Source organism: Equus caballus, chromosome 2, assembly GCF_041296265.1.
Source record: "Equus caballus isolate H_3958 breed thoroughbred chromosome 2, TB-T2T, whole genome shotgun sequence".
Lineage (NCBI taxonomy): Eukaryota > Metazoa > Chordata > Mammalia > Perissodactyla > Equidae > Equus > Equus caballus.
This window is the reverse complement of record NC_091685.1, coordinates 87,984,808-88,011,080: the sequence shown is the minus strand read 5'-3', so window position 1 is coordinate 88,011,080 and position 26,273 is coordinate 87,984,808. Positions and strand designations below refer to the sequence as shown.

At 39.9% G+C, this 26,273-nt stretch overlaps 1 protein-coding gene across 4 annotated transcripts in view; it reads left to right on the top strand.

Moving 5' to 3' along the window:
• Window positions 1-467: 467 nt before the first annotated feature.
• FHIP1A (FHF complex subunit HOOK interacting protein 1A) overlaps window positions 468-26,273 on the top strand; it is a 224,712-nt gene continuing 198,906 nt past the window's right edge. For all 4 annotated transcript variants that reach the window (XR_011436735.1, XM_014737890.3, XM_070261488.1 and 1 more), the window contains exon 1: window positions 468-853. The gene's annotated coding sequence lies outside the window, so the exon portion shown is untranslated. The remainder of the gene's footprint in view (window positions 854-26,273) is intronic.

The following is a 26,273-nucleotide window of genomic DNA, read 5'->3' as shown; positions in this document are numbered from 1 at the left end:
AGGCGCCGGTGAAAGAAACTGGAGCGGGGAGAGGACGCCGGCGGCCGCTGGCAGACCTGTGGGGAGTGAGGGGTCCCGAGTGGCCGCGCCGTGTAGGGGTGTCGGACTCCCTCAGCGTCGCAGCACTTCCCCCGTTCGGTTAATTTTCTTGTTTGGTGGTGTGTGCGCGTGTGCGTGTGTGTGAGTGCGTGCGTGTGTGCATGTGTGTGAAGGGGCGTGGCCCTGGCGAAAGGCGAGCCCCCAAGGGCGAGGCGTCCTCCACGCCGCCCGGGTTAAGTTTCGGTGGAAACTTTCCCTCAGAAGCCCCTCCTCCTTCACCGTGGAAACCGGCGCCGGGCGGCCGCGCGGCCGACGCAGCCCGGCGCACCTGGCAGCGGCACGTCCCGGGGCAGGGGCGGGGCAGGGGCGGGGCTGGCGGCGGGCGGGGCGCTGCGGGGCGGGGCGGGCGGCGCTCCCCTGGCCCGGCAGGGCAGGTTGGGCCCCGCCCCGGCTCAGCCCCGCCCGCGCTCCCGAGGGCGCGGGGAGGGCGGGGGCGAGCCCGGGTTCCGCGCGGCACTGCCCGCGGCTGACGCACCGTCGAAAAGTTGCGCTCAGACCTTACCCCGTCTCCTCCTTTCTTCCCCCGGCCCGGCTGTGGAGTTGGAGCCGCGCGGGGAGGAGCCGGGCGGGGACCTGCGAGCGGCGGCCGGACCGGGCGAGGAGCCGGCTCCCCCTTCCTCGCGGTGCCTAGCGCGGGTGGCGGCTCCGGGACCCGCGTCCCCAGGACCGCGGCGCAAACTTTCTGGACTGTCCGGGGACGTTTGTCCGGCGAGTCCCCCACCGCGCGGGGAGGAGGAGCCGCGGCCGCTGACAGGTACGTGGCACGCCGATCTCATATTAGCGCTTGAGGGAGTTAAGGGAGCGGGAGAGCCGAGGTGTCCCTTTCTTGCATCCCCCAGCTGGGCTGCAGGGACAGGTATTGGGATGGGGGGCCCCCTGGGAATATGCCAAACAAGGTGACTGCGTCGGGCCAAGGCACGGCTGGGAGGAGGTGGCTCCCAGAGCTTCGGGACCAGGCGTTACTCGGCGACTAACCCCGGGGGAGAGCGGGCCAGCTTGTTTTGACGGAGAAGGACGTCAGGGCTCTCCACCCCTTTCCTTGGTCCCTGGGGCCAGAGAGCTGGGGTCCTACGGGAGGAAGAGGTAAAGGCAAAGAGATCTGGGACTCAGTTTCTCTTTCCAAACCTCCTCGTTTATACAAGAGACAGAGAGGCATTGCCACTCGGAGGTTTGCAGCACTTTTCTGGGGTAAGGATTTCTTGTTGGGTGGCCGTCGCTCAGTTTCCTAAGTTCTCTAATGAAACTGTGTTCAAGTCGCGATCGTTGTTACTGATGGTGTGTGTGTGTGTCCCCCGCCCCGACCTCAACAAAGCTCCCTTGTTAAACCTCGCTTCTGCTAGGGAGCGGAACTAGCTGCTGTCCTATTTCAAGCCCGGCCAGAGCGAGGTGTTGGTGGCAGCGGTAGCTGTGTTTGCTTGGGACTTTGGGAATCACGTGAGCGTAGCTAATGACTTAGCCCAGCACCGTCCCACCTACCTGGATCCGTCCATTCTTAACTGCTCCGGCTTCCACCCTTCAGCAGGTCCTGCAGCCTTAGCCATCCAGGGATGGGAAAATTCCCTGTCGGGGGGAAGGAGCCCCAAACGAGGAGAGACCGCCCTGAGGAGTAGTGGTAAACAGTGCATACCAATTGTTGCTTCCCTGTAAATTGGGCCCATTCTTTAGCTTCTTCTCTGAAAGGGTCCTGCTATCAAATTCATCTCATTAGGAAGTCAGCTGCTCTCTGCTAATAGCCACAGCAGACCTGATGGAATTATGTACGTCATTGAAAAAAATAATTCCTGCTTAATCACCTTTATCTTGTTGATTAAAGAGAGAAAAGATTTCCTCTCCTTAGCCTGCTTGGCGGGGTCACCTCCCTGACCTCAAGTTCACTTGTACACCTAGCACTAGACAGGATGTTGTCCCTGAAGGGGCCCAAACCTAGTGTACTGCAACCGAAGTCCACGGTTGGAGAACTTCAGTGGTCTTCTCTGGACAGAAATTGAGCAGGAGATTCAGTCCATAAATCTACTCTTTAGTGCAGCATACTTGTTGGCTTTAGATAACTTTTCAGATAATTAAAGACTGTTTTCTTTTAGCTCCAGTGAATCCCTTTCCACAGAGCTCATAAGAATTGTGTCCGTGCTTGTCTTGAAATAAATTAAGTTTGGGGTCCCATTTATCATTTGTCCTATAGCTTTAGAAACAAGATTAAACTATGTGGGGAGGGTGGAAAGGGCAAGAGAAACCAAGCTTTTCTGAACTTGATTCAGAGAGAGATTTAGAGTGGTTTAATAATTTAGACCCAACTGCCCAGCTAGCTTTCTTCTTGCCTCTACATAGAGATACTATGGGTTGTATCACTTTTAATGTAGGCATTCGAAGACTAGAAAAGAAAGGACTATTACAGAGTCAGAGTAATGCATTGCTGGACAGTTCTGCATGTTGCCTCCCAAGTTTGGTTCAAAACACTTTCTCTCCAAATTCTTTCTGCCATAATAGGAAGTCAGTAGATAATGTTGACAAATCAAGAAGCAGATGTACAAACAAATTATGTAGAAATGTAGAGGTACCTATTAGAAGAAGCAAAAGTTGCCTGAGGAGTGACTTTTGGAATTATGTTCTTGTATTGTTTAAAAAATTTTTTTGTTAAGGAAGCTCCCTCTCTCTGCAAATCTAAAGCAAAATTGTTCTCTCGGATCCCTGCTTAGATGCTTGGTCTTTATTCTGTGTACTTTTGTCTCCTAGGGCGGTTCATAGGCCCTTTGAAGAGCTGGACCCTCAGATTCTGGCCTTGGAACACAATTTACATCTATTTCACTCTTACTCTCAGCAAATTCCAACTCTTAACTTTTAGCCTAGGTAGGGGAACAGTGTTCAAGAGGAACCAATAATTTCAGGGACTTCATTTATAGGGATCTCTTAATAAAGACAGTAACAGAAATTAATGTGTTTATAGTGCTTTATGATTAACAAAGTACTTTGACGTGTACCATATTTGTGCTTTGTAATTTAACCATTTTGTAGTGGGTGCTGTTATATTCAGATGACACAGGAAGAAAACAGATAAGATTCAGAGAGAATAAGGAACTTTTAGGTGCCTACTTTGCTCCTGTATGTGGTGGACTCAGAACTGAATTCAGGATTTCTGATTTAGAAGCAATGCTTTTAATTTTTTTCTCTGCTACAACTTGTGAAGTGTTTGGATGTGAAATGGGATCTTATTTCTAATTAACCAAAGTGTGAGCTCGTTGGGGATAGGAGTGTATATAAATATGTATACATATATATGTGTATGTTATGTTTATATCCTTGCATCTCAACAATGTAGTTGTACCTGGGGAGGTGGAGTAGATGCATAAATGCCCCAATAGACTGAATAAAGAACTTTGGTAATGTCTAAAATTGAAATCAGGAAATAGCAATATAAATGTGTGATTTACAAATATGGAAGTAATTACCAGAAGAAACATCTCGAAGAGTTGAAGCAGCTTCTTTTGGGGAATGGTACTCAAACTTAAGGAGGAACCTGACAGGGGTCTGTTGTTTTTGGCTATGTACCTTATACCTTTATATCTTTTATATATTTATTTATTTATTCATTTATTTTTTGGTGAGGAAGATTGGCCCTGAGCTAACATCTGTTCCCAATCTTCCTCTTTTTGCTTGAGGAAGATTGTTGCTGAGCTAACATCTGTGCCAATCTTCCTCTATTTTCTGTGGGATGCCACCACAACATGGTTTGAGGAGTGGTGCTAGGTCCGTGCTCGGGATCCAGACTTGCAAACCCTTGGCCAGTGAAGCGGAGTGCATGAACTTAACCACTCTGCCACTGGGCCAGCCCCTATATCTTATATTTTATATTATGTAAAAAAAAATCCTTTGGAAAGGTTAGAGTAAAAGTTTCTTTTCAGAATTTTAGAGCTGAAAGGGACCACAGAGATTGTTTATTCCCAGTTCTTTCATTTTGCAGGTGAAGAAATTGAGGTATAGGAGTTTAAATGTTTTGTCAAGGTCACATAACTATAGAGACAAACCCCTTCCAGCACAAGTTTAACTCCTCCCCAGGCAGGTGGAAATTTTCCCCCTGGTTGTGATTCCTCAATTACTTTGCTAGGCAATTCTCTCCTCTTTCTATCTGGTTTTTATAATGTTTGAATAGATTACAGGACTGTGGATTCAAATGTAGTTATCAGTAGGCCTGGCTCCGTGACCAAGTAGATGAAGTTCCATGTGCTCTGCTTTGGTGGCCTGGGTTTGCAGGTTCGGATCCTGGGCACAGACCTACCCCACTCACCAGCCATGCTGTGGAGGTGTCCCACATACAAAAAAATAGAGGAGGATTGGCACAGATGTTAGCTCAGGGTGAATCTTCCTCAGCAAAAAAAAAAAAAAAAGTTTATCTTTAATTCCTCATATTTCCATATTGAAAATGCTTCAAATCTCTCTAGAACTTTCAGACTCGGTATGTTTCCTGTATTTTTTGTTAATTCTGTAATAACTTTGAATTAGAATTAGACACACTTTGGCATTTTGTCTGCAGCTATTTAGGAATTGACAGTGTTGCTCAGTTGAATTTGATAAATACTGGAATTTGGGCTAAACTTTTATCTTGAGAAGCTGTGACTAATGGGAGATGCTAATGGAGCTTGTCCAATATCTATGAGTGTTGCTTAATGAAGTTCTGAGAATAAGGATCTAACTGTCTTCTAAAAGAGAGATAGAGGCTGATGATATTTTAGGGGCCATATAGAACAGTTTCTAACACACTAAGTTTTCCCTTTATACGTGAGATTTTCTCCTACTTCCCTTCCAATTATATCATTAACTTAAAATTAAACTTTGTTTTTTCTGATTATACACAAATACATATTATTGAATGTTCAGACATTACAGACGTGTAATGTTGAAAGTTAAAGTGCGGTCTAATCTTATATTCTGGGGAAACTGCTATAAATAGGTATTTTTTTTTCCCCAAAAATTTCTTTGTTAAAATATATTTCTTATTATTGTGATTGTTAATAACAGCTGGCGTAATACTAAACAACTTTCAACTTGGTTTTTATTTTTAACTTAATATATCTTGAAAATGTTTCCATGACCATACATACAGAGCATCCTGTCTGTATAGTATTGCATCACAGGTTATTTAAACAATCTCTTACTGTTGGAAATTTGGGTCGTTTCCCATTTTTCCATGTTAAGAACAGTACTTTAGAGAAGATCCTTAAAGTACACTTGTGTGAGTGTTTTCTGTAGGAAAGTTTTGTGAAAGAGACAGAGATATGAAAATGTTAAATTTCTCTAATTTATACTTCCTCTAATAGTATTTAAAATTATATTAAATTCCATTTAAAATTATATTAATACCTTTTTTCTTTCTGAAGGTATAAGACTGAAGATAGAAATTATTAATCCATGACCAGACACTAAAACAAGAGGTCATAGGAGCAGAAGGCTCTGAGCTTTTAGATAGGGCTCACCTCATTTCTTCACATTTCAGGTTCTGTCTGCTTTTACTGTTTTCCCCTGGAGAAGATAGTAATTGATAACAGCTATAAAAATACCCTCCAGTTGTTGGATGAGCTGCTAATTAGCTTTTATGGAGCATAGTTTGTTTTTTTTTTTTTAAACGTTTTCTTAATAACATTATTCTAGGACATGCCATTAAGGAGTTCAGAGAATCCAGTAGGTTTTGCAGAATGCAGAATGAGGGTATGTTAGCTCCTCTCCTTGTATTGTGAAAGTTTACCTCTGTTGAAGTATTGATCCTGGGTCAATTTTAGGATCCTTAGGCTTGTAGAAGGTGCCAGGGACTGATGTTACTCTTCTGTATGTGGAAAATGTGAAATAAGATACTTTGGCTAAATTTCATGACTCATATTCACTGAAGCAGGAACATTTCAGGAATTCCTGTGGCAGAGTTTTTATTGACCATCTTAGAGAGTTGGTTGATATTTTCATTGAGTCCAAGCTTTGTTCATAACCATTCAATTAGAGGATTATGTTTCATTTCTCAAAATGAGTGCCTTCTGTTTTGTTTGTATTTATGGAACTTGTCCTTGGAGTTCATTCATGATTTTCTTTGTAATATATCAGAATGAGTATAGAAAAATACATCTACAAATATAGATGATGTCTGTCCATATGTATTTTATTATAAAAATATTACTTAATATTTCTGTATGAAAGCTTTTCTTATAAAATAAGAATTTCTTTGGACATAGGGGAAACTATAGTTTGTATATACTCGTATTTTGATCTTTTTGTGAGAAGATGCAACATGTCTAATGTATTATTCTTGATTATTGCTTATTCACTAACATTAGTAACTTTTTTTGTAAGTTGAGTATTTTAAATCTCTCCTGTTTGTGTGTATTACAAAATGTTTACACTTTTGCTTGTTTTAAGCAAGATGTAGTGCTTTAAATGCTTATGAAAAGTCTGACAGCAGAACTTTCATTGACCTTGATTTGCTTCAGGAAACGCTAGACTACCTGCTATTTACCTTAGAGTCGTATTAAAAACCTAATAGTTAATGCTAATTTCTTATCCGCTTGATTAAGTTTGACCTTCTCTGAATTTCCTTCTTGTACTTCTCCACTGTGTTACTGTTTAGGACCTTGCATGTCCTATTTGAAAAGTAGACCCTGGAGTTGCTGTAGATGGTAAAAATCAGCTTGTAACTTGTGTTTGGGAGTCTGGGGACTGGTTGTGTTGCCTTCTCCCTTTTTTTCTTAAAGTAAACCTACCTCTTGATCATGTTTTAGGGTTAGTTTGTCACTGAGGAGTGGTCATTCCTTCACAGTGAATCACAAAAGGAGTAGGTTTGGTGAGGCTTCCTCACTCTTCCTGGCTGCTCAACCTGCTGTCCTCTGAGCTTCTGTCCGGGTCGGCGTGCCAGGAGCAAACTCTCTACTTGGCTGCCTTCCCTACGTGGATAATTTCTAAATCTGCATCCTTATTGCTGACCTTTGGAATCCTAGGCTTGCTTCTCCTATTCCTGCTGGATAGGTCTACGTTTGGATCCTGACATCAAGTTAAACTATTGAGTGACAAGATCACCTAGTGGAGTACCTTATAGTGAATAGAATCCTATAAATGTTTGTTGTTGCCTCTTAGTATCACATAGGCAATTATAATATTTTTTATCTTGTTTCTGTTTCCAATTTTTCTTCCTCTAGTCCATTTTCATGCCATACTCAGTTTGATTTTATAAAGTAAAGCTTTGTTCCTGTCACCAATCATGATCCTTGTGGCCTACTGGGTGATGACTCAGCTCAAGGTGTAATGGTTAATTTTGTGTGCCAACTTGACTGAGCCATGGGGTGCCCCGATAGTTTGCTAAACATTATTCTAGGTGTGTCTGTGAGGGTGTTTCTGGATGAGATTAGCATTTGAATCGTATTCTGAGTAAAGCACAGTGCCTTTCCCATTGTGGGTGGGACTCATTCAATCCCTGCACGACCTGAAGAGAACAAAAAGACTGAGTAACAGAGATTCACTCTCTCTGCCTGACTGTCTTTGAGCTAGGATATCAGTCTTTTCCTGCCTTTGGACTTGGACTTGAACTTGAACTATGTACTATATATGTTATCCTTTATATATGTCTTTCCTATTGGTTCTCTTTCTCTAGAGAACTCTGACTAATACTCAAGGCATCTATGACCTGGTGCCCTGTGTACATCCTCTGCTCTGGCTGCCCTGCTGATCTCTTCCTCATTCCTGAGCACACCTACCTCTTCCTTTTACTCCATCTCTGCTGGGATCAGTCCTTCCTCTTTCCAATTATTTCAGTGATGTGCACTCTTTAAAACCCAGGTCAGAGCTTGTGTTCTCCTTTAAGCCTTTCTTGGCTGTCTTTTCTTGTAGTAGTTTCCTAGCATCTGAATCTCTACTGAAATTTTAAGAATTTAGGTATTTGCTGCCTTCTAGTGTTATCTTTAATACATTTTTCCTTCTCAACTAGATTATTAACCCCTTTAGGGCTTGGACCAAGCTCTATTCTTCCAAATCTTCCACTGTTCTTGGTGTTGCCTTTCAATTAGTAAGTGGCCGGTGAGCATTTACTAATTTTTTTTTTAGCACTAAGATCTTCCTAGGGAAGAAAAGGCAAATGTAGGGCTTGCGTGCTCACACTCCCTCATCTTGAGCCCACGGAAGAAATGTCTAGTTCACTTCCCACAGGACCCAGAACTCTATCAATGCGGTGCTCCAGGGACACTCTGCCAGTTTTCTGGGGTTGTTACTAGAAATGAAACATAAATCATCCTTGACCCAGAGCCAACTTTTCCTAAGAAAAAACCTGTCATATTTAAAGTTCTGTTGAGTTAGCCCTTTCCTGAGATACTGGTTTGCAACTACTTTTACTGTCATCTGCTTTGCTCTTGTTTCTTGTAATTTCCCTTTGCTCTACCTCTGGCTAAGTCTTTTCATATCTTCCTCTGTAAATACGCTGTGTAGCACGTGGTTGTGAATAATTTTGAATAAGAGTGAAGGAGAAGAAGTATGGAAAATGAGCTGTATGTTCCTAGGCAATTTGGGTTTGTCAAATTTAATGCAAATTTCATTCAAGCACAGTATGATTTTCCTCATTGTTCCTGCAATTGAATTTAGCTGTTGAGGAACAGCATTGGAAATCTGACCACATTCTACTCTTCGGCTCATCTTTTAAGCTCAAAGTATTGCAAACCCTCCACACTTTTCATCCCCCTTACCCTGCTCTCCTGTGCTTATCTTCTAACATATTAAAATTTACTTATTTATTGTATGTATTGTTTATTGATTGTCTCACTGAATAAGAATATAAAACTCCATGAAGGTGAAGGATCTTGGGCTATATTAGTATTGGCTGTCTTTGGCTGTCTATCCCAAGACGTAGACCAATGTCTGACATTCAGTAAGTATTTGTTGAATTGAGTGGGAGTGTGCTAACTTGGAGCCCTTTACCCCCCTTTGTTGCCTAGGCTTTCTGTCGTATCCTCTGGGACCTCTCTTTCTTTTGTCCTTCTTCTTACTGAAGATCCCTTCTCTCCATACCTCGTTAGTTCTTTCAAACGATATAACTACGTGTTCCCCAGATCTGTGCCTTTGTAATAGCCACATCAGTAACAGAACTAACAGTCCCTTGGCTATTCATGGTTTACAAAACACTTTCACAAATACTATCTCATTTGAGGTATTTTTGAGTCTGTGACTGTGATGAGATCTTTAGATCCTGTCTTTCACCGAAGTATGCAAGTTAGCAAAATCTTGTCCCACCAAGTGATGCGCCTGTTCGTTAGTATATGCCAGGCATACCCTCCCTTGGGCCGTGTTTTTGCCAGATTATATATGGGGGAATGTGCCTCTTTGGTTTCGTCTTCTGGCCTTCTAGGAATAATCATTATATTACCCAGAAGAGTGCCTTTATGGTATAAGGTCCTCAAGTAAAGTGATAAAAATGAGAAAGGAGGGGGCTGGCCCCGTGGCCGAGTGGTTAAGTTCACGCGCTCCGCTGCAGGCGGCCCAGTGTTTCGTTGGTTCGAATCCTGGGCGCGGACATGGCACTGCTCATCAAACCACGCTGAGGCGGCGTCCCACATGCCACAACTAGAAGGACCCACAACGAAGAATATACAACTATGTACCGGGGGGCTTTGGAGAGAAAAAGGAAAAAATAAAATCTTTAAAAAAAAAAGAAAATGAGAAAGGAAAAAAAGGAACAGACCACCACTAACATACACTAATGGGACATTTTTCAATGGAAGGGACTTGGCTAGATGCTGAAAAACTATTATTACCTCAAAGTTAATTTGATAGCAGGAGCTCCATGTGAACTTGTCCAGCAGGAATTGGAGACACAAGCATGGAGTTGAGAAGGTTGGCCTGAAGGATGCAGATCAAGCAGAGATGAGAGCTCGTGACTTTTAGGTTCTCCACCAGTAAATTGCCATTTAGTTGTGGCATGTGGGACGCCTCTCTCTTTGCTGGGCTGTGAAGACAGAACCATTTTCTTCCTAAAGGCCTTCTGTTCTTGCCTCCAAGCCATGGGAGTGCTCAATAACTATTAGTGTCTAATGATGACACAGGAATATTCCTCTGAGCAATTGGAGAGCTGTAGGCATGTCACAAATTGACAGATGCTCACAAATCTCTTTTTGCTGTTTTGAAATATCACTGCCTGGGGAGTTGTATACAACTTGTTCTGACAGAGTGGTCTTAAATATTCATTCCTTTTACCTATTACTTTAAGAGCAATGCCAGCATTTAGGCTTCAAGCTGCCAGTAGCAATTTTGGAGAAATTGTATTATAACTTTTTCAGGATACTTATTTTCATATAGCTCATTTGTTTATACGTTCATCTATTAATATTATTATTATTATTTTTAAAGATTTTATTATTTTTTCTTTTTTCTCCCCAAAGCCCCCCGGTACATAGTTGTATATTCTTAGTTGTGGGTCATTCTAGTTGTGGCATGTGGGACGCCACCTCAGCATGGCTTGATGAGTGGTGCCATGTCTGTGCCAAGGGTCCGAACCTGCGAAACCCTAGGCCGCAGCAGCGGAGTGTGGGAACTTAACCACGCGGCGATGGGGCCGGCCCCTGCTTCGATCTTACAAGCACACATGTGATTGCATTTAGGTCCTACTTGGATAATCCAAGATCAGTTCCTCCTTAAGAGCCTAAATTATCGTCACATCTTTTCCCACTTAAGGTAATATTCATACCTCCTGGGGATTAGGAAGTGATTTCTCTTTGGGGACTGTTTTTTCTGCTTACCTCAGATTTTATATATGAAATTTGCTTTAAAACAACCCAGCAGAGGCAAGGAGTGGAAATGAGAGATTAGATTGGCTGAATTATGATTGGCCACACATTGTTAATTTTCAAGTCGAGTGATGGCAGTTCATTGTACTATTCTCTTTACTTTCCATGTTTTGAAAGCTTCCATAATAAAAAGTAAGAACAAACAAAAAAAGGTAAACTCTCACACCAAGATTCCTTAGTAATCAGTTCCTCTCAGAATCTGGAAAATGCCAAATAACCCCAGATAAAATTTCATAAAAATTAAGAATGAGACTTTTAATATCCTGGTTAATCCTTTAAGCTTTCACTATCTTTTTAGACATCTTTGTGCTCCTCAAGAAAAGTAAAGGGTGAATGAAAATCCTTTCACGTGAAATTCAGAAATTGTAAGATGTAAGATGACATGAGGCTTAGATAAGAGAACTCCTTTTTCTCTTCCTTGCTAAAATAATTGGTGAGTGCATGAAGTAGCATGGTTGTCTCTGGAGACTTATGGGCAAAATAACTTATCATGACATCTTTGTCAAGCAGATGAAATCATGAGAGGGTCAACATTTTTATTACAGGGCTCATCTTTCAACTGTGTTTTAATGTGATCATAAAATGTCCAAGAGAGCTGTGACTTGGCACATAGAGTACACTCCCTGGCATAGTTCAGTAGTAATTAATGTTTTTCTGCAAATTGCTTTTTTTGGTAGTCCTACAGTGTCATAAGGCTTGAGATTTTAATTCCTAAATCGTTGTCTTTTTTCTGTTTTTCCTTAAAAAACAAAAAATAATGAGGTTTTTCATGATTTCCATTCTTCACCCCTGTGCTGAAAGGATTTTGAGGTATGCATTTAAAAATAACCACATGAGGCAAAGCACAGCATTTCTCAGGGAGCTACTGTGGCATATCAGAAATATAATATTTCTCAAAATACCGCTGTATGCCCAATTCAGGCTTAAGTGTCTGTATTATAAATGATCATGACTGTCAAGATACTAGTTTAGGCTATTCATGTTACTTCATATATACTTTAGTAACTTAATGATTTTTTTAAGGGAGGAAACCAGAAATTCATATACAGAATATCTGATCAAATAATGGCTGGGTTATGGCTTAAATTGCCAAAAGCAGCATGTTTAAAAGTGCATTTAGCCTTTAGAAGTGAGTTTATTGACATACTCTGGTTTTATATTCTTTCCTCAATGATTTTCATATTGAATTTGTTTCTTTCCAAGTTAAAAGCTGCATTTTGTTGGGGTGATATAAACTCTAGTTGCAAAATCTCATAATTAGACTGTCTTTTTTTAGCTCATGGAATTAGAATTTAGCTGGTACATTTGTTGTTGATACTGAGACTACTAAAACTCAGTTACCTCTTTTATGTTTGTTCTGAGCTGTGGTACAAATTGGTCTGTATATGTCAGACACAAAAACATGTGACCAATTCGTACAAAATTAGACTTTTTGTGGTATATGTGTTCATATAGTCGATAAAGCTGACTACATTTTGAACTTCTTATTACATTACTATGACATTGTAACCCAGGCTTATGAGAAAGCTGTATTTTTTTGCAGAGAGTGGAGTGGAGATGGTATATCGTAGTAATGTAGGTTAAAAAATGACTTTTTCGTGTGGATAAAGTCATTGGTGAAAGAATCGATTTAAATCCTTGCAAGCTTCTTGGTCATTCTAATTCCTTACTAAATAGATTATTATAAAATTTGATGGTGATTATTAAATTTCTTAGCCATTCCATCCTTTTAGAATTGTAAAATCACCCAATTTACCCTGTAATAAAGGAGAAATGATGTATGGAAATAATCAAGATAGTGGTTTACTTTTCATTTGCTATAGTATCATGCTAATCTGTTCTGCATTTTTTTTAGTGTGTGCTTTTGTGCACAGAAGAAGTAGTTACTCAGGAATAGTCTTTAAGATATAGGTTCTTTTATTACCCAGGTATAGCACAATTTTTCAGGAACACACATTTTTGCATAAAATGAGATACTTCTTAAGTTTTGTTTTTCTCTTTGCTACTTTTTCTTCTTTATCTAGAATATAAAATATAATGCAGAAAGCTGATTGAAAAAGAACTCTAACATTTGCGTGATGTTTTTTTGGTTTGCAAATAATTAACAAATGAGGAACTCTTAGGCAAAAACCAAAGCATTATCTTTGAGTAAATAAGGAAAATAGAATACCATCCAACCCTTTACTGATTTCCTATCCTTAGTATCTCTCAAATCCATTCATTTCTCTCATCTGTGTTAACTCTACCCTCTCTTCTAGATTATTACAGTACCTTCTTAACTGGTCTTGCTGCTTCTATCCTGTCCACTCCCAAATTGGTTCTCCACTCCAGCCTTAGGGGTGTTTAAATAGTGTAGATTTCATGGTGTCATTTTCCTTCCCCACATCCCCTCCCATTTTAAAATCCCCTTGGGACTTCTCATGACTCTTAAGGTAAATAAAGATCCTTAATGTGTGCCAGGCTCTGTGGAGTTCAGCCCGGCTATCTTGCCAGCCTCATCTCATACCATTCTCTTACTAGCTCTCAATGCTTTAACATCACCATCTTTCTTTCATTTCTTAACATACCCATATTCTTTTAAAAAGCCACAGAGCCTTTGCCCATGCTGTTCACTCTGCTCGGAATGCTTTCCTCCCCCATTCCCACCATCTCCATACTCTCCCCATCAGCTCCCTTTGCTTAATTAGTAAATTCCTATTTATCTTTAGCTCAAACCTTATTTCCTCAGGGAAGCCCCTTTACACTAGTTGGGTTTCACTATTATAGGTTTTTACATCACTATGTATCTTTTTTTTCCTCATTGGACTGACTTATTTGTTACAATTTATGTGCTTATGTAAATTGTCTTCATGAGGACGGGTGGTGGGCCTGTTTTTTGCTCAACGTTATATCCTTAGGATTTAGCACTATACCTAGCATGTGTTAGGTGAACCATAAATATTTGTTGAATGAATGAATGACATGAAAAAATGGAAGCAGATATAACTGTTACCTAATGGATTAGGTGTACACACAATGCCAATACCAAAGACCTTGTAAAAAGTGAAATGTGCCCTTCAAAGAGTTTATCCAGGAAGGTTGCCTGCTTATTCGATAGCTGCTGCCGTTAGGAAGTTTGGAACAATTTTAAAGAATTGTCTTTAGAAGAAGCCACGTAAGAAAAACACTTATCGTTTTGGTTGAAAACAGTATTCAGCTTGATGATTCTCTTTATTTTCTAAATGTATTTCCAGCTTACAGATATCAAATTCCATTTTCAAAGAACCAAATTTGCCACAGTTGAAAATTTCAAAAGAATGTTATAGACATGAAGGCATCCTTAAAGGAGTTGTGCTTAAGATGTCTTGAGCATTGGCAGACGTTTTTGTCTTAAGCATGTAGGCTTTGAAGGGGCTAATGCTCCTGTGGATGTGTGCGTTCTGCTGTGTTTCTGTTAAAATTGTTCATGAAGTCTCTCTTCTTGCTGTAAGGATGTGTCACTTTTGCTTCTGGCCATGGGACAGAGGAGTGCATTTTACTTTCTTAAGTCACTCACTTCATCCTTGTGCTTTTCATCCTCTACAGGCAAAATAAGTCTTGCAAAATTTGCTTTTTTTTTTACCAGAAAGGAATGTGATAGGGAATTGGGTTTATTATAAAGTGCTTTAAATTCCTTAGTTGTTGAGGTCTGTGTTTAGCAAAAGTCTCTGTTAGTGTGAAAGATCACAGAACTGGGACCACATTCTTTCATTGAAAAGTATCAAGGATTCTTGCCAAGGTCTACTATTCAAGATTATTTGTTCAATGCTTTTGTTGCTTTAGCCACTAGCCCTTAACCTCTTTTGTGCTAGACCCTACCTTTTTACCTCTTGATTTTGGAAGAAAGTTGCTGTGTGTACTACCTTTCTCCAGTAACTTAAATCAGCATTGATTTTAAGCAGAACTAACTGAATTTAAAATAACACATATATGTCTGTGCCTTTTAATCTACGGGAACATTTTTGGATAGACTGAACTGATAGCTGTAGCTGTTGAAGATTATCTTCTAACAGGACATTTGTCACAGCTCCATTCAGGTGACCATGAGCGCTGTACTTTTCGCTTGTTCACCTTTGGGAAAATGCACTTAACTCAACGTGGTATAGAGCGTTCAGAACAGTCGACAGCTCTGTAAGTGAACATTTTGGTGGGAAGCCTTAGTTAGTGGCTAGTAACAAAAATCCTATTGACCTTTTATTCTCAAATGTTCCTGTTTGTACCTGAACAACAGAGGTTTGGCTTTTATTTACTTTTTGTTTGGTTTACTACTTGCCAGTAAAGGCTTACATTTTCATGCTGCTTCAGTGCTGAAAGTATTATGCAGACATATTTCTTGTGACTCCTTCTGCAAATACATTTTCTGTGCCTAGTGATAATATCAACATTTGTGAGAGAATGATTTTTTGAATTTGGTCTTTTGAAGAGTGGTTCTATGCTAACTATCTTCTTTGGCAGGTCACTGCTTTTTGTTAAATGATGCTCTTAGAAAAAGACCTGTCAGCATTTGTGCAGAAGGCTCGCTGTGTTCTCTGCCTGTCTGCGTGAATCTCAGTGCCTGTGCCTGTCTGTGACTGAGGCATAACCTCGTACCTGAATCACTGACATTTATCTGCATGAGCCTTAGCCAACAGCTCCCTACCTCCAGACGGAATTGTTCCCAGAGGGATTTTAATTATGTCAAATGCATTTTGACCAAGATGCACTTACTTTGGCATTAAGCTGTTTATTATTTTTTTTAATAAATCATCTAATTTTAAGCTGGGATCATGTTATTATATAATTTATTTAATGGATACAGTTCTTGTGCTCATCACTTATCTGATTGTTCTCCTATTTCCTGTGTGGGATGTTAAGGGAAAGAGAATTACTCTTCTGTGTGAGGTAGTGTCACCTTGGGGCATTATTTTGCTTTGGCTCGAAGAAGTCTTAGGAATGATGGCAGTAATGTGCTCAAGTCACCTGTGCTCACTGGATGAGCGCTGAGATGCTGTAAGGTCATGAAAAGTTAATGGAGAATTAATACCTTATGAACATAATCCCCTACTATTTTAAATAATGACTACTCAAGTTCAGGTAACATATATTAAAATATTCTAACATAAGCTGAACAATTTAAAACTGGTAAAAAGGGGTAGTAGAGGATTTAGGACTGACTGTTCATTTAGGTGTGAAATAAGTAGGCAGCTTCGCATGACAGCTTTCCTAATCTTTTTTTAAAGAGGAAGCTGAAGTGAAGAGAAGTTAAATAGTGTGCTCAAAGTCATTTAGGTAATCAGTGACAGAGCTGGGATCTGAACCCAGACCTCTCTGACAGCAAAGCTGGTGATCTTTACCACTCTGTGGTATTATGAAGGCATTATGTGGCATAAGAAATAATACAGATTCTTATCAATAAGATGAGACAAATTCAGATTTAGAAGATAAATTACTGTTACTTGAGCTTTTATTGAACCAGCAATCAATTTAATAGAAATTTATCCAGGGCCTAGCATGTGTAAAGCACGATGCTAGATGCTAGAGAGGGTATCAAGATCACCAACTGACAGAGCTAGTAAAATATATATAAAAATAACTTTTATACAAGACAGAATTCATTCACTCAGCAGACATTTATTTGGCACCATTGGTGTGCCAGGACTGGGCTAGACACTGAGAATCATCTATTTGTCAATTCCTCCTAAACTTTTGATCACCTACCATGTGCCAGGCACTGTTCTAGATGCTGGGACTATAGTAGAGAGCAAAGTAGGCAAGGTCTATATTCTCATTCAATGTATATTCTAGTGGGAAGGAGACAGGCAATAAATAAGCAAGAAAAGACCTGCTCTGCAGAGAATTAAAATAGGATGACATGCAGAAAGTGACTGAATGGCTACATTAGATAGTAAAATTAGTAAGATTTTTTTTTTAGGTTTTTAAAAAAAATTATTTTATTGAGGTCATATTGGTTTATAAAATTGTATAATTTCAATTGTACATTATTATATATCAGCTTCTGTATAGACTGCATTGTGCTTACCAGAAATAGTCTAGTTTTTAATCCATCACTGTACGTATGTGCCCCTTTACCCCTTTTGCCCACCCCTCACCCCCTTTTCCTCTGGTAACCACTAGTCTGTTCTCTTTATCCATGTGTTTATCTTCCATATATGATTGAAATCAAACGGTGTTTGCCTTTCTTTAGCTGGTTTATTTCACTTAATATAATACCCACAAGATCCATCCATGTTGTTGAAAATGGGACGATTTTGTCTTTTTTATGCTGGAGTAGTAGTCCATTGTATATATAAACCACATCTTTATCCTTTCATCTGTTGATGGGCACTTGGCTTACTTCCACGTGTTGGCTATTGTGAATAATGCTGCAGTGAACATACGGATGCATAAATCTCTTTGAATTGTTGATTTCAAGTTCTTTGGGTAAATACCCAGTGGTGGAATAGCTGGATCATATGGTATTTCTATTTTTAATTTTTTGAGAAATATCCATACTGTTTTCCATAGTGGCTGCACCAGTTTGCATTCCTGCCAGCAGTGTATGAGAGTTCCTTTTCTCCACATCCTCTCTAACATTTGTTCTTTTTGTCTTGTTAGTTATAGCCATTGTGATGCTTGTGAGGTGATATCTCATTGTAGTTTTAATTTGCATCTCCCTGATAATTATGATGTCGAACATCTTTTCATGTGCCTGTGGCCGTCTGTATATCTTCTTTGGAAAAATGTCTGTTTATCTCCTCTGCCCATTTTTTGATTGGGTTGTTTGTTTTTTTGTTGTAGAGTTGTATGAGTTCTTTATATATTTTGGAAATTAACCCCTTATCAGATATATGATTTGCAAATATTTTCTCCTAGTTGGTGCGTTGTATTTTTGGTTTGTTCTTGGTTTCCTTTGCCTTGCAGAAGCTTTTTAGTCTGATGAAGCCCTTTTGTTTATTTTTTCTTTTGTTTCCCTTGCCTGAGAGACATGGTGTTTCAAAAGATGCTACTAAGACCAATGCCAAAGAGCGTATTGCCTGTATTTTCTTCTAGGAGTTTTATGGTTTCAGGTCTTACGTTCAAGACTTTAATCCATTTTGAGTTAATTTTTGTGTGGTCTAAGATAATGGTCTACTTTCATTCTTTTGCATGCAGCTGTCCAGTTTTCCCAACACCATTTATTGAAGAAACTTTCCTTTCTCCATTGTATGTTCTTGGCTTCTTTGTCAAAAATTAGCTGTCCATAAATGTGTGGTTTTATTTCTGGGCTTTCACTTGTCTTCCAATGATGTGTGTGTCTGTTTTTGTACCAGTACCATGCTGTTTTGATTACTAGAGCTTTGTAGTATATTTTGAAGCCAGGAATTTTGATGCCTTCAGCTTTGTTCTTTTTTTCTCAGGACTACTTTAGCTACTTGGGGACTTTTGTTGTTCTATATAAATTTTAGGATTCTTTGTTCTATTTTCTATGAAGAATGTCTATGGGATTCTTTTTTTTTTGAGGAAGATTAGCCCTGAGCTACCATCTGCTGTCAATCCTCCTCTTTTTGCTGAGGAAGACTGGCCCTGAGCTAACATCTGTGCCATCTTCCTCCACTTTATATGTGGGACGTCTACCACAGCATGGCTTGCCAAGCAGTGCCATGTCCACACCCAGGATCCGAACTGGAGAACCCTGGGCTGCCGAAGCAGGACATGCAAACTTAACTGCTGTGCCACCAGGCTGGCCCCCCGTCTATGGGATTCTGATTGGGATTGCATTGAATCTGTAGATTGCTTTAGGTAATATGGACATTTTTAACTTCTTTATTCTTCCAGTCCATGAGCATGGAATATCTTTCCATTTCTTTATGTCTTCTTTGATTTTTTTCAATAATGTCTTGTAGTTTTAAGTGTATAGGTCTTTCACCTCCTTGTTTAAATTTATTCCTGGATATTTGATTCTTCTTGTAGCGATTGTAAATGAATTGTATTCTTGAGTTCTTTTTCTGCTAGTTCATTTTTAGTGTATAGAAATGCAACTGATTTTTCTAAGTTGATTTTGTACCCTGCAACTTTGCTGTAGTTGTTGATTATTTCTAGTAGTTTTCTGGTGGATTCTGTAGGTTTTTCTATGTATAGAATCATGTCATTTGCAAACAGCAAGAGTTTTACTTCTTTCTTTCCAGTTTGGATACCTTTTATTTGTTTTTCTTGCCTAATTGATCTGGCCAAAACCTCCAATACTATGTTGATTAGGAGTGGCGAGAGTGGGCACCCTTGTCCTCTTCTTGTTCTCAGAGGGATGGCTTTCAGTTTTTCACTGTTAAGTATGATGTTGGCTATGAGTTTGTCATATATGGCCTTTATTATGTTACTTTCCTTCTATAGCCATTTTATTGAGAATTTTTATCAAATATCGATGTTAGGTCTTGTCAAATGCTTTCTCTGAATCTATTGAGATGATCATGTGGTTTTTATTCTTCATTTTGTTAATGTGGTATATCACATTGATTTGTGGATGTTGAACCATCCTTGTATCCTTGGTAGAAATCCCACTTGGTCATGGTGTATGGTCCTTTTAATGTATTGCTGTATTCAATTTGCCAGTATTTTGTTGAGGATTTTTGTATCTATGTTCATCAGTGATATTGGCCTGTAATTTTCCTTCTTTGTGTTGTCCTTGTCTGGTTTGGTATTAGGGTAAGGTTGGCCTCATAGAATGAGTTAGGAAGCATTCCACTTTCTTCAGTTTTTTGGAGTGGTTTGATAAGGATAAGTATTAATTCTTCTTTGAATATTTAGTAGAATTCTCCAGAGAAGCTATCTGGCCCTGGACTTTTGTTTTTTGGGAGGTTTTTGATTGTTCTTTTTATCTCTTTACTTGTGATTGTTCTATTCAGATTCTCTGTTTCTTCTTGATTCAGTTTTGGGAGATCATATGAGTCTAAGAATTTATCTGTTTCTTCTAGGTTATCCAATTTGTTGGCATATAGTTTTTCATAGTATTCTCTTATATTCCTTTGTGTTTCTGTGATATCCATTGTATTGTCTCCCCCCCTTTTTTTTTTTTTGTTGAGGAAGATTGACCTTGAGCTAACATCTGTTGCCAATCTTCCTCTTTTTGCCGAGGAGCATTGTCCCTGAGCTAACATCTGTGCCAATCTTCCTCTACGTTTTGTATGTAGGTTGTTGCCACAGCTTGGCTTGATGAGTGGTGTAGGTCCACACCTGGGATCCGAACCCCTGAACCCTGGGCTGCTGAAGCAGAGTGTGCAAACTTAACAACTGCTCCACTGGGCTGGCCCCTGCTTGCTCTTTCTTTTTTTTTGGTGAGGACTCTTGGCCCTGAGGTAACATCTATTGCCAATCTTCCTCTTTTTGCTTGAGGAAGATTGTTGCTGAGCTAACATCTCGACCAGTCTTCCTCTATTTTTTGTATGTGGGACGCCACCATAGCTTGGCTTGAGGAGCGTGTATAGGTCTGTGCCTGGGATCTGAACCCATGAACCCTGGGCCACCGAAGCAGAGCCTATGAACCTAACCATGATGCCACCATGCTGGCCCCTCTCTCCTCTTTCATTTTTAATTTTGTTTATTTGTGTCTTCTCTCTTTTTTTATTAGTGAGTCTGGCTAAGGGCTTGTCAATTTTGTTTCTCTTCTCAAAGAACCAGCTCTTAGTTTCGTTCATCCTTTCTATTATTTTTTTTTTTAAAGATTTTATTTTTTCCTTTTTCTCCCCAAAGCCCCCCGGTACATAGTTGTATATTCTCCCTTGTGGGTTCTTCTACTTGTGGCATGTGGGACGCTGCCTCAGTGTGGTTTGATGAGCAGTGCCATGTCTGCACCCAGGATTTGAACTAATGAAACACTGGGCCACCTGCAGTGGAGCACGTGAACTTAACCTCTCGGCCATGGGGCCAGCCCCCTTTCTATTATTTTTTAATCTCTCTTTCATTTATTTCTTGCATAATTTTTATTATTTCCCTCCTGCTGACTTTGGGCTTTTTTTGTTCTTTTTCTAGTTCTGGTATGTGTAGTTTAAGATTACTTATTTGAGCTTTGTTGTCTTTGTTGAGGTAGGCCTCCACTGCTATAAATTTCCCTCTTAGGACCACTTTTGCTGCATACCATAAGAGTTGGTGTGTTGTGTTTTCATTTTCATTTGTCTCCTGTTATTTTTTTATTTCTCCTTTGATTTCTTCTTTGATCCAATCATTGTTCAGTACCATGTTGTTTAGTCTACACATGTTTTTGACTTTCCCAGCTTTTTTCTTGTGATTGATTTCAAGTTTCATAGCATTGTGGTCAGAAAATATGCTTGATATGATTTAAGTCTTCTTAAATTTATTGAGGCTTGCCTTGTTACCCAATATAAGGTCTTTCTTTGAGAGTGTTCCATGTGCCCTTGAGAAGAATCTGTATTCTGCTCTTTTTGGATGGCATGTTCTACATATATCTATTAAGTCTGCCTGATCTAGTATTTCATTTAAAGCCACTGTTTCCTTGTTGACTTTCTGTCTAGATGGTCTATCCATTGAAGTAAGTGGGGTGTTGAGGTCCCCTACTATTATTGTGTTGCTGTCAATTTCTCCCTTTAGGTCTGGTAATAGTTACTTTACATACTTTGTTGCTCCTGTGTTAGGTGCATATATATTCATAAGTATGTCCTCTTGATGGAAAGTCACTTTTATCATTATATACTGCCCTTCTGTCTCTCATTGTCTTTTTTATCCTGAAGTCTGCTTTGTCTGAAATAAATATGGCAACACTTGCCTTCTTTTGCTTGCCATTTGCTTGGAGTATTGTCTTCCATCCCTTCACTCTGAGTCTATGTTTGTCTTTAGAGTTGAGATATGTTTCTTGGAGGCAGCATATTGTTTGGTCTTTCTTTTTAATCCATCCAGCTCCTCTCTGTCTTTTGATTGGAGAATTCACTGCATGTATATTTAGAGTGATTACTGATCTGTGAGGTCTTAATACTGCCATTTTATCTCATTTTCTGTTTTTCTATATTTTCCTTTGTATTTCTGACTGCCGTTTCCTTTTGGTGGTTTTCTGCTATGGTTTTCTCAGTTTTCTCTTCATTTATGATTTGTGGCTCTGCTCTGATTTTTCTCTAGTGGTTACCATGAGGTTTGCATAAAAGATCACATAGATGAGAGATAGTCCATTTTCCGATAGCCTCTTATCTCCATTAGCCTAAGCAGGTTCCATCCCTTTCTTCCTCCCATTCTGAGTTATTTTCTCACAAATTATTCTTTTTTATGTTGTGAGTTTGTGACTAAATGGAAGTGTTTATACTTTTCTTTGATGCTTTCCTTCCCTTTATCTTTTATGTTATAATTAAGTGTTTGTTAACCTCTTCTGATAGAGAGATGCAATTTTCTGATTTTGTCTGTCAATTTATCTCCTTGCTCCAAGCTTTGTAAACCTTTGCTTTTTGTTTCAGGTAGGAGGGTTTCCTTCATCATTTTTTATAAGGTAAGTGATGAACTCCCTCAGCTTTTGTTTATCTGGGAAAGCTTTTATTTCTCCATTGTATCTGAAGGATAGTTTCACTGGATAGAGTATTCTTGGCTGACAGTTATTGTCTTTCAGTATTTTGAATATATCATTCCATTCTCTCCTAGCCTCTAGAGTTTCTGCTGAGAAATCCACTGAAGCCTGATAGGGGTTCCTTTGTAGGTTATTTTCTTCTGCCTTGCTGTGCTTAATATCTTTTCTTTGTCATTGACTTTTGCTGGTTGTACTATTATATGCTTTGGAGGTCTTTTTGCATTGATCTAATTAGGAGTTCTGTTGGCTTCATGTGCTTGTAAGTCCAGTTCTTTCCTCAGGTTTGGGAAGTTCTCAGCTATTATTTCTTTGAACAAACACTGCTCCTTTCTCCCACTCTTCTCCCTCTGGAATACCTATAATCCTTATATTGATTTTCCTAATTGAGTCAGATATTTCTTGAAGAATTTCTTCATTTAAAAAAAACCCAGGGGCTGGCCCGGTGGTACAGCAGTTAAGTGCGCATGTTCTGCTTCGGCAGCCTGGGATTTGCCAGTTCAAATCCTGGATGTGGACATGGCAATGCTTGGTACGCCATGCTGTGGTAGGCATCCCACATATAAAGTGGAGGAAGAAGGGCATGGATGTTAGCTCAGGGTCAGTCTTCCTCAGCAAAAAGAGGAGGATTGGCAGCAGTTAGCTCAGGGCTAATCTTCCTCAAAAAACAAAAAATAAAAACAAAATCAAACCCAAAAAAGAACCCAGTTCTCTCTCCTCCTCCACCTGAAGTATTTCTGTATTTCTCTCCTCTAATTCACTAATTCTGTGCTGCATAAATTCAGCTCTGTTTTTTATGGTTTCTAGATTATTTTTTTATCTCATTAATTGTGTTTTTCATCTCCAGAATTTCTGTTTGCTTTTCTTTTTAGAGCTTCAATCCCTTTGGTGAAGTATTCCTTCTGCTCATTAACTTTATTCCTGAGCTCCTTGAACTGTCTTTCTGAGTTTTCTTATAACTCATTGAGCTTCTTTACGACAAGTATTTTGAGTTTTCTGTCATTTAGATTGTAAACTTCTGTGACTTCACAATTGGTTTTTGGAGACTTCATTTTCCTACCTCTCTGAAGTGTTACTGTAGTTATTAATGGTGTTTGATGAATTGATCCTTTGCTGGCTCATTTGTGGTAGTATCAGTTCACAGATTCCACCTGCCACCCCTGTCTGCAGGGCGGGAGCTGTGTTTTCTGATCCCACCTCGTCTGCTGGTAGCTGGGCCAGTGGGGCCACTCTGTGTTTGCATGGGCTGGCTGCAGCTGCTTTGCAGGTTGTGCTCATGTGGGTGGGGACTCTGCACTCTGTGGGTGGGTTGCGCACCACAGCTGGGCCTCTGTGCTCTGCTGGCAGGTCACTCTCGCATGGGCAAGGTCTCTGCACTCACTGGTGATTTCACCTGAGCTACAGCGCTAGGCAGGAGGGGCGCCTACGTGGGGGTTGAGCTGCTGTCACTTGATCGGAAGTGTTCCCATGGGCGGGGCCACTGAGGAACAGTGGCTGGTCCTGCAGGCCAGGCTGTCACTCTAAAAGCATTTGCACGTGGGCTGGGCTGCCCAGGCTTCCTCTCACAGTTGCACTTACCTGGCTCACTGCCGCCGGGGCAGAGGAGAAGTGCACTTCCCTATTTCCACTGCTTCCCAGGGATCCATTCCACCCACCTTCAGATGTGTGGCGGCATGGATATCTCAGGCATCCTGTTGTACTGTGTAGGGAATCCTCTCTTGATTAATGAATGTCTGTTTAGTTGTAACTTAAAGGGGAGAGACAAAGGGAACAACTCACTCTGCCATGATGCTGACATCACTCAAGATTAGTAAGATTTGATCCTTGTCCAGGAGGAGACAGACATGTAAACAGCTAACTCCAGTATGATTCAATATGTGCAATGATCGATATATGAATCGAATGCTGTGGGTGAAGCCGACCGTGGAGGGCCTTGCACATATGAGAGACTGAGGGATGACTATAAGCAGTGTGCTGACAGGACCAGATGTGTGTTTGGGATGGTAATTGTGGAGCAGTCTGAAGTATAGGCTAGACAGAGGAGAGACTGATGATGGGATGTGATAGTTACTCTCTGGAATTACAGTCCTAGACAAGTGCAGTGGGATGAGAGAGAAGGAAGTGTTACTTTTCACGGAGAGAATTAGCGAAGGCTTCCTCAGTGAGGCGATATTCAAACTTGTTCTTTAAACATGCACAGATGAAAGGGAGGGCATCTCATGGTTATATTACCATGGGAAAAAGTGGAAAGATCTAGCTTATTTTGGGAGTGGCTAGATTTATGAAGTGGCTGGAGCATAGGCTGTGTGAGAGAGAAAGCCATGGGAGGTTAGGCCTGATATACCAGGTTGCTTCAGGTAAGCAGAGCAAACCCACTGAAGGTTTTCAGTAGAGTGACTTAATCACAGCCTTAGGAATATTATTCTTGCAGTAGTGTGTAAGATAAATTGGAGTGGGGAGAGAGAGGTGGCTGAGAGATAATTCAGAAGACCATTGTGATGGCCCTGAGGTAATGGGGATCTGATACAGGGTAGTGGCCCTGGGCTGGATTACAGATGGTGGGAACCGTGTGTAGGTGGTAATAGTAAGGCAGACTACTGATTAGATGTGGGAAGTTGGTGAGAGGATGGAGAAAATTGATTCTAAGAATGTAAGCTCAGGTGATAATAGGAAACAGTTTTGCTTCCCTGGAGGAGGGCAAATATTTGTTCCTCTTGGAAAATCATGTAACTAACAATGTTTACTTTTTCACCTTGGCTTCTAGGAAGCACAGAATCAAATTCTCTGCTCAATTGTAGGATCTTATTGTCTCTGTATTTGAGTTCTATTCCAATATCTCTTATTCTAGCTACAGTCTTCATTTTCTTCTCTCTGCTTTCCTTTGTCATGATTTTTAGTATTCTTCTTTAGTACATGCATTTCTCATAAGCCACCTCAAATTCTTTCTTGAGTGAGATGAAGCCTAAATAAATAATGCCGCTGTGCTGTTTACCATATGAATGAGATATACTTAGAGTGTTTTAGGTCAGTACATAAATACAAGGACTCATTATATTTTAAATTTATATCTTCTTTGTTCTCTATGAACTTTGTCTTCATTGATAGTTTTTAGGCAAATGGTACATATAATCGTAGACTGTAAAACTAACTGAAAAATGATACAACAGCGAGAGCCAAGTTCATGAGTAAATATTTGCACATTGACCCTGTCCCCTCTGCTTCTTGCTCAGTTATTCATTTCCAGGTGTATGAATCTTCGCAATAAGAATTGGATTTTTTTTGTCAGTCATTCATAATTTCAATAGTTGATCCATGTGGAAACTTGGAGTCGAAGTTATTAATGGCCTGGGACTAATCGCTGGAATTTGAGCTACTGTGATCTAGTAATGCTTTTATTCCCAATCAATTTATGCAAACTCTATCTCAGAAGTCTGTGTAATATTTGTGGGTTGTTCACTGTTGAGCAATGAACAGATCACTGCTTAGGTAAAAAGAGTTGACCTCTTACTACCAATCGTTCTTAGATTTTGTTTTCTAAAGAAAAATCTTTTCTTTTTCATTCTGTGGAAGGAAACTTTTGCTTTCAGTGATCAGATGAGTAACTAGACTCTTTTATAACAAAAATCTTATAAATTAAAATAGCCAAATAAAGGGATATCTATTATTATTGGATTTGCCCTATATAATATAGCCTCTAGTAGAAGTTTTCTCCCAATTTTAAACTTGACAAAATGCCATGCTTCCCTCAAACTACCTTAGTTCTTCTAAAGTGGGAAGACTGCAGACCTGTGCAGATATAAATTTAAGTGGTACAAAAAACTTTGTAGAATCAAATGAATACCAAATGGGGT